This window comes from Eulemur rufifrons, chromosome 25 (assembly GCF_041146395.1).
Source record: "Eulemur rufifrons isolate Redbay chromosome 25, OSU_ERuf_1, whole genome shotgun sequence".
NCBI lineage: Eukaryota > Metazoa > Chordata > Mammalia > Primates > Lemuridae > Eulemur > Eulemur rufifrons.
Genome location: NC_091007.1, coordinates 20,370,869 through 20,380,672, shown reverse-complemented (window position 1 = coordinate 20,380,672; position 9,804 = coordinate 20,370,869). Strand labels below are relative to the sequence as shown.

Here is a 9,804-nt window from a genome sequence, read left to right as displayed (position 1 = left end):
CCATGTTGTTATTAAAAAGATAAAACCTATTCTGATTCCTGATAATAATCCTTTTCATGTGGCCTTTGGTTTCTTTGTATATGATCTTTCCTTTTCCTCCCTTCACTCTTTCTCTGGAGGTCCTGTAGGATCTTATAATTGCGCCCATCAAAGTTCATGGTAATTGCTTTAGTGTGAGTCTATTTTCATCCATTGTTCTATTTACTCAGAGAATTACTCAGTTGTCAACTTGACAACTCATATCTTTCAATTCTGGCAAATTTTCTTACCGATGACTTCCTGTATTATTCAGATTTTGGATCTTTGCTCCTTTTCCTTACCTTTTCTTTCTTGTTTTCTCTCATCTATTATCTTTCTTTGATCTTCTTTCTGGGAAATTTCCTTAACTTTATCCACCAACCCTTATTTTTAGTTTTAAATTTCTATTATCACTAGTTTAAAACTTCTAACATTTTTAAGAATTAATTTTTGTTCTGAGTGTTTAACGAGTGTATCATTCTATGCTTTCATGGATGTATATATTCACCTATCTCTCCAAGTATATGAGGAAAAATTTCTATCTTTGAGGTACTCTTCCTCCTGTATAGCTTCTGTCCACCAAGTTACTTTGTTTTGGTTTCTTCCATGTAAGAGGCTCTTCTCAGATATCTAGTGCATTTTTTCTCTATTGCACAAATTCCTACAAGGTCAGTGACTTAAAATACCATGAATTCATTGTCTTAACAGTTCCGGGGGTCAGAAGTCCAAACGACAGGTGTGAGCAGACTGTAGGGAATGTTTCCCTGCCTTTTCCAGCATCCAGAGGCCACTCGCTCTGACCAGCCTGCTATCCTCTTATAAGGATCCTGGTGATTACACTGGGCCTATTCTGGAGGTAATCCAGAATAATCTTCCTATCTCAAGGCCTTTAACTTAATCACATCTGTAATGTCCATATAAGACAGTTACATCGTGAACAACCAACCAACCTAGAGGATAGTCAGAGCAGCTCTCAACCCACGTGTGTTTGCCAGGTACCATATCAATGACGAGCAGCATCACCAGACTTCAAGAATTTGGGTCCATCTTCCACCTTCTTACCAAAATGGTGATCCATCTTCTCCTTCAGCAAACTTGCAAGCAATGTGAGCTGTGTGATAACGCAGCACAAGTGCATAGCCAGCAGTGACTTGGCCTGGATGGTTCAGGATAATTATCTGAGCAGTGAAGGAAGGTCATTTTTGCCGTCACCAGCCATGCTGCCATGACAGACACCTTTGACAGACACATTTTTGACATGGAAGCCCATGTCATCCCCCCAAAAGAGCTTCACTCAAAGTTTCACGGTTCCTTTCTATAGACTTTACTACCATTTTAACATTGACTGGAGCAAAGGTGAGTACCATGCCAGGTTTGGTGACACCTTTCTCTACTTGGCCAATAGGGACAGTACCAATACAATCAATTTTGTAGGGATCCTGGAGCGGCAGATGCAAAGGCTTGATGGTAGGATGAATTGGTGGCAGGTTGCAATCCAGAGCTCCAAGTGGTTCCACTGGCATTGCCATATTTGTGGGTGACCCTATCCCTTGAACCAAGGCATGCTAGCCCTTGGCTCCAGCATGTTGTCACCATTCCAACCAGAAATTGGCATAAATGCTACTATGTCAGGGTTGTAGCCAATTTCCTTAATGTAGGTGCTGACTTCCTCAATGATTTCCTTGCATCTCTTCTACAGAGTGGTTAAGTGGAAACCACTTTGCTAACATCAACCATTAGTTGTTTCGCACCTCGTGTACATGCCAGGACATGCACATGAGATACTAGCCTCAGATTCATCAATAGAAGTCACAATCAGGACAGCACCATCAGTCTGAGGTCTGCCTGGAACCGCGTTTTTAATAAAGTCTGTCTTGGGGTATCAACAATGGTCACATAACAGTTGCTGGTCTCCAGTATCCACAGGGAGTTAACAAAAGTGAAACCCTGCTGACACTCAGCTTTCAGTTTATACAAACCCGGGCATACTCGAAGGAGCCCTTTCCTATCTCAGCAGTCTCCTCAAATTTTCTGATGGTTGTTGTCGATTCTAACACATTTGCAGATCAGATAGATCTATCCAAATCTACATGTCCAGTGATGACAAAGTTGATACATGTCTTTGCTTTTCCCATTTTGGCTGTGATTTAGCGGTGGTTTTCACAATACCTATATTCTGGTGGCAAACCTGTTATTAATAAAGCTCTCAGCCTCCTTTTGGCTGGGACTGATATCCCTGATTTCTTGTTGGCTGTTGGCAGGGATTGCTCTCAGATTTTAGAGGCCACCCTCAGGTCCTATCCTATGTCCTTCTTACGACATGGCAGCTTACTTCAAAGCCAGTGGGAATTTCTCTCTCCAGCCTGCTAGGGTGTCATAGTATATAAAATTATCTCAGGAATGATTATACCAGAACCTTTGCCATTTAATGCAACCCGATCAAGGGAGTGACTGTTCCATCATATTCACAGATTGTAATCACACTCAAGGACAGATTTTACAGGTGTGTGCTCCTGGGGACCCAGAATCTTGGAGGCCATCACAGAATTCTGCCTACAACACCATGCGTTAATTTGAATCTTTCTTTTAGAAAAAGAAGCTTAAGGATTCAGAATGGAAGTTCAGCTCTTTAATTTTACTTGGTACTGTTTTCCCAATACCTTTAAAATCCGTGGCTAAGAATGAGAGGATTACAGAAAGAAAGTAATCTTTATTGATTCCAAATATGTGCCAGGCATTGTGCTAGGTCCTTTACTTTCAGTTTATTCCATATTAGACAAAAAAATTACATTTGAACCAAAGAGGTACTACAAAAAACATGTAACCAAATCAGAGTGTTCTTAAGTACTTTTAAGTACAGATAAGAAAATTAGATAATGATAATAACAACTGTCAAGCTGAAAGGCTAAATTTAATATTTCAAAAGTTCCCTAAATGTGTGATGGGGTATGCTTTTGATGGTCTTGAGAAAAAAAAAACTCTACATTTTCCAGTGAAATTTGAACATTTTTTCCTTTTAAAGCAAAACAGATTTTAGTCGCACAGAATTTAAAACAGACTGTAGCTTATGTAACTAAATTTAATGGCCTAAAATATTTTCTCCTAAATCATGCTGCACATATTTTATTAATCTATGAATAAAATTTATTCCAAGATGGTACTGCACATATTTAATCACAGTCAAATCTTTCTTCATCTGGAAGATCAAATACAGCTGATATTACTCAGAAAATAGGAACTACGAAAGGCTTTAGCATCAAGAAACATTTTAAACTACATTTAGATTCACATATCATTTAAACCAACTTTCATCCTGAAGCATCGTGAAGTCTGAAGCACTGTTTTTGTTCACAGTAATCAAGATAAATACATTAAATTTCAGTTTTTACATGATTTTATTAAATATCTAAAGGCTTGAATTAAGGCTTCTGACAATACAGTAACGCTAGAATCTATGCAGCAAATTATAAATGCAAGTTGAAAATTAGCTCAAAATTAATAACAGTAATTTGTTACTTCTGTTCCCTACATAAACGTAGGCTGATAATACAGCTGAAAACTACAAATATGAAATAGTCATACATCATAGAAATAACTCACAGAAACACCTGAAGTACTTCACCTATGTAAAAAATGCACTAAAATTTTTTATTCGTGGATAGGATAACCTAATAATAACAGATGTTTAAAGTCCAAAAGAGATTTTCTAAACTCATAAATCATAAAATTTTCAAGAAGCATTTTGGCCTAACATATTTCATTCTTTGAGCCCAAACAAATTCTGGAAAACTGGAAGAAAAACTGTATTTCATAGTTGTTTGAGGTGTCTCAGTATGGTAGGGAAAAGAAGATATTCTTCTCATTTGGGCATTTTGCACCCACATTCACACATGGCATAAATTTAAACTTTGAATTGGCATGTACAAAATCCTCTCTGAGAGAATCACAGTCCAGATATGAGAGCTGGCGAGTTTAGATTTCTGAAGCACAGCACAGACATCGCAGTCTCCGGCCTTGCACGGTGATGAACGAGGCGTTCATTCCAGCCAGGCTGTGCGCTGTTGGCCAAGCCCAGCTGAATAGGCTCTGGCAAGTCAGACATCATTTGGAAGCTCCTTACAAGGAAGCAAATAAATAGATAGTGCGCATTCCTATCAGATTAAATATACACAAGGATCAGAAGCTGGAGTCAAGAATGCAGCAATTTCTAGCGATGGCAGACCAGGTAATATACGTGACCTCTTGCACTGAAAACAACTAGAAAAGCTGGGCAAAACCAAAAACAGCTGCTTGAAAGCATCCAGTGCCAACAAGGCAGTGAAAAATGACACAACTGTGGAGAGAGAAGCTCGCCCAGGTGAGCCCCGCATTGGGCTTGCTTTTCCCCGAGGAACGTCCGATGAGGTAGTTCAGAGCTGAGTCGAGGTTTCAAAAGACACACAGGGTTAGGAGACAAAACTGAGTTTAGGGCCTGCCACGAAAAAGGGGCCCTGGTGAACACTGCAGAATTGGGATCTTCCTACCACAGCGCTGCACTATGGGCGTAAAGATAAACCGGAATCTAGAACTGAATCCAACTTCAAAATTTCAAGCCCTTTCTGGATTAAGGTGATCCAGGATCATAACTATCCCTAGCCACCTTCCAGAGGCAAAAATAAATCCTTTCTAAAGGAAGATAACATCATCCTTCCACAAAGTAACTCCTACTGTTTTTTATATACAATGTCAACATACAAAATCACCACCGCTATTAGGTATTCTAGGATCATGAAAAACAGAAACAGACACACAGGGGAACCATATAATTCAATTCTTACACAAGCTTTAAAATAACTGTGTAATATTAGAAAATCAAAGACCTATGTAAGAATTTTCACAGAAAATTGGAAAATTTTTGAAAAAGTATCAAATGGAAATTCTAGAACTAAAAAAAAAAAACTACTAAAATTGAGAATTCAATAAATGGGTTTTAAAAATTAGACACAGATGAAGAGAAAAATGGCAAGCTATAAAACAGAGCAGAAGTAAATTCCCAGAATGAAGAGAGACAAAGAACAGAAGATGTAGGAAGCATGGAAGAGACAGAGGGAGTTACGCAAAAAGGTCTGACAAATGTTAACTGAAATCCTAGAGGAATGAAGGTGAATGCAGCCAAAGCAATATTTGAAACGAAAATTATTGAGTGTTTTCTAAAACCAATAAAAAACATTTGAAGTCACTAAGTAATGTTGAACAACTCTACAGCACATAATCATATGTGCTGACATAACCTGCATACTCCATGTTGTAGGAAACTCCATAAAACAAACCACCCCATGTCTTCAAGAAATTATAAGGAAAAAAAAAAGAGATGAAGCAGAAACTCAAAGAGTCAGAGAGTTAAGAAACATCAGTCACAGTATGTGGACTGTAATTGGATACCCATCAAACAAAGTTCCAGGGAAAAAACAACTGTGACATCCCTAAGATAACTGGAAATTTGAACAGTAATCAAATATGATGTTATTAAAGAATTATTATTTTTATTTGTTCCATTTAGGTATGACAATTTTTTTGTGATTGTCTTAGAACAAAGTTCTTATCTTTTAGAGATAACTGACATATTCACAGATGAAGTATGTAGAATGAGTGGAATTTGCTTAAAATAATATAGAAGTGGTAAGTTAATGGGGTTAAAAAGACAATTTGCCATGAATTAATTGTTGAAACAGATGATAGATTTGTGAAAATTCATTATATTTTTCAGTTTACTTTTGCCCATGTTCAAAATTCTCTATAATAAAGTTTTATGTAATCATTGGTAAACTTGCTTCCTTCGCCAGATTCATAATCTACCTTTTGCCATCAGTTTTTAAGACAGAGTAAACTAGCGAGAAATAATATACACTCCACTCTCCAAGCCCATGTATAATAAACTCATCAGGGTTTAATCAAAACCTAATCATTAAACTGCATTACTCAAAGCCAAGTACCAGTAACTTTATAATAGGAAAAGCTTCAGAATTGTAAGTTTCATTGTACCTAACAAGTTTAACATGTTGAAGAATTTTGGTAACATGGAACATAATGCAGATTTAATCTGTAATTTTTTCATTAAGTTGCTCAATTTTATTTGATGGCATCCCATTATAGTAAGTTTTCGACGTGCCGTACTTCAAAAGAAACCCAGACAAAAATAACAACCTACAATTATATTTTTCATTAATTTAGACTTGGCCTATTCCAATTAGGTATTTTACCATAGCATGTATTCATCGCAGTATGATACTTATAGCTTCAAGTTATATCTTTCTAACACTGTCTTTAAACTATGTCTCAGTACCACATTCTAGAAGCTTAGAAACTTTAATGTGGAAAAAAATTTTTAATGTATTTAAGAGTAGACAGAAAAAATGAATAATGCCTTTAATCTAGCTTTGACTCCACTGAGTACTTAGAAGTGGGTGGATATACACACATACATAGATAACATATGACCAATTACATTTAAAATATGAAGTGCATTTTTTAACAATTTGTGATTTTACAGATCCTGTACCATAGATGCTACAGATTAAGGATTCTATCTACAACAGACATTTTCTGGGAGTTGCTCCATGGGAATTCCAGAGGAACGTCGTAATGTTTATATTCTTTGGAATCTGTATCCACAAGTAATTGAATTCAGTGTGGAAACCAAAATAAGCCTTTCAAGTATTTAAAATAAATTTTCCAACCTCATATCATGGCGAAAAGTGATTTCTCGTCATGTTTTCATTCCTTTCCAAGTATATATTGCAAAAAATTTATCAAGAAGGCTTTACATAAAATTATATGTAAGTCATGACCTGCTATTTCTTGTTGATAGCTTTAAACTACTTAAGCTTTAGTTTCTTATACATACTAAGAAGAAAGACCCTTCTGAGATAAGAGTCAATCAGTTTCTGGATGTAAAAGATTTAAACTGGGGAAAACGTAACAGCCAAATTTAATGCTGGGAGCTGTAGTACTCAAACTTGCTATGAAAAAAAGGAACTACTAGGTATCAACAGACTAGTCATCTAAAAGCACTACTTTAATTTTTATTATTCCTTTGCACAAAAAACATCAATGGCTGACCAGTGAAAACACACTCAACCTCCTTAACTTGCAGTTGGCAGTTTCATGATCTCGGTGAACCTTAACTTCTGAGCTAATCCGAACTATTAACCCAACCCACCTGGGCCTCCAGTCCTCCACATGTGCCTCCCTTTCTGGCTCCTACCGATGCTCTTCCCTTTCCCAGAACGATAATCCCCAGCCTCCTCCCTCTGTCTACTAACTACCCCTTCACGACCTACCCCATCTGATGAAGCCTTTTCTGATCATCCCAGCCAGAGATGGTTTCTTCCTCTCTGCAGCATCTTAAATGTTCTACTCCTACAATGTCTACTGAAGGGACTGAGCCAGGACACAGTGACAGCTACTCACCTAGCAGACGCCAAACCCTGAGGAGTGGAGAGCTGCTACCTGAACAGGCTGCATCTGCTTGTTCTTCCGGCTTGGCTGTTGGGATTCAGTGTTTGCTTAAACAAGCACATGTAGCTTTTCCCTACGTGGCACCAGCAGGCTGTGAGGAGGTGAATACGGCTATACTTTGAAGGCCAAGGAAATTCTAAGACTATGAAGTGAAGTGGAACAATCTAATTCTGCTCTCACCTGACTATACTGTAGAGCAAAAGAAAGAAGAAGCAGTAAATAATAGCAGGAAGAAAGTCTTATTTCAACGGTCCTTATTTTCTCTTTTCCTTTATGATCACTTAAGGTTTGTGAATGAGATAATTAGATGTTGTTTTGCTAGAATGTCTCTGGCCAATTCTCCGATGTCCTAAAGATGGGTAATAACTCCAGGAATTATACTACTGGGTTACAAACTCTGGAATGATGCTTAGCTGAAATGTCTAGATAGTCTCTCATGAAAACTACTTTCACATACTTGAGTAAAACTTATTATAGGTGAAAACTACTGAAGAAAGCCTCATGACTAGAAAAGAAAAGTTAACCGGAATTTAAAACTACATATTAAAAGAGCTTTGTAAATTAAAATTCATCACATAATTAAATCTCATTATTAAAAGTAAAACAGACCCTACAGCATCATGGTTGTCCTATAAATTAAAAAAGAAAATGCTAACACACTCACGCACACACACTTTATGTGCTTAAATAACTTCAAGGCTTAACACCAACCTAAAATAGAAATGTCTGATCAAATATCTGTGAACAGAAAAAAAATCATTTCATATAGAAACCCGTAAATAGTTACGCTTTTTAAACTTTAAATCAATACAGATTTCTCACCCAACGAACTTAATGAACAAATGAAAAATGGCTCTTAGTTTAATGACACTGCCTATACAAAAGAACAGATACTGCCCGGGAATATCAGTATTAAAAGGATTTGTTCTGTAAAATTTGGATGTAGTCAAAGGCCACATGTAGCCCCAACGATGCAGGTTCCCCACCCCACAGCCACAAGGACACAGAACGTCTTTGCTTGGTAACAATACTATTACCCAGTTCCTTAAGACACCCCAAGCAGAGCCCATTATAATTTCTGACCAAAAATTTAAATGAAAAATTTTTTAAAACCACTACAAACTCTATCTGAATTTTGAGTAGCAAAAAAAAAAAAAAAAAAAAAATTATATGCCACAAATACTGAACAGTAATAGCTAAAGAGAAATAACATTTGCCATTTGCCAGGCTTTTTGCTGAGCACTTTCCTGACGACCCAGGCACTGTTACCTTCCTCATTTTACAGATGAAACACCTGGACCAGGGAGATGGAGTAACTTGCCACAGAGCCAGTCTGGCTTTGGTTCGTGTTTTTTTTGTTTTGTTTTGTTTTGTTTTTATTTTTTTTATTTTCTTTCTTTTTTTTTTTTTTATTTATTTTTTTTGAGACAGAGTCTCACTCTGTTGCCCAGGCTAGCGTGAGTGCCGTGGCGTCAGCCTAGCTCACAGCAACCTCAAACTCCTGGGCTCAAGCGATCCTCCTGCCTCAGCCTCCCGAGTAGCTGGGACTACAGGCATGCGCCACCATACCCGGCTAATTTTTTCTGTATACGTATTTAGCTGTCTATATAATTTCTTTCTATTTTTAGTAGAGATGGGGTCTCGCTCTTGCTCAGGCTGGTCTCGAACTCCTGAGCTCAAACGATCCACCCACCTCGGCCTCCCAGAGTGCTAGGATTACAGGCGTGAGCCACCGCGCCCGGCCTGGTTCGTGTTTTTAAACACCATATTCCTTGCTTCTCAAACCGAAAGTTACTCCACAGAGAATGGAATGGAAATTACTTTTCAATATACAGTTGACCCTTAAACAACATGGGTTTGAACTGCACAGGTCCACTTACAGGTGAGTTTTTCCCAGCCAAACTTGGACTGAAAATACAGCATTCACTGGACACAAACCCGCTCACATGGAGGGCAGAGTGTGCACCCAGGCAGGTCCCACAGGCTGACTGTGGGGCTGAATGTGCACAGAGTTGGGACATTCACACGGTCCTGGAACCAGTCCCCCTCATACACCAAGGGACAACTCTATGTCTACTTCCTACAGAAAGAGGGTAGTTCTCAAAAGAAGTGAAGAAATATTGGGAATATTATTTTAGTTAGAAACAGGGTTTTATTTTTGAAAACAGAAAAACTAAATATTACTTAAAAATACAACATATCAATATTTTTATATATGGGCTTAGAATACCTAAAATGTAGTGACTAAAGTATCTGTACACACATTTTAAAAACATAAACACTTCTGGA

General features: G+C 37.7%; 1 pseudogene; it reads right to left on the bottom strand.

Moving 5' to 3' along the window:
• Positions 1-912: 912 nt before the first annotated feature.
• LOC138375349 (elongation factor 1-alpha 1 pseudogene) lies at positions 913-5,301 on the bottom strand (annotated as a pseudogene).
• Between the last annotated feature and the right edge of the window lie 4,503 nt (positions 5,302-9,804).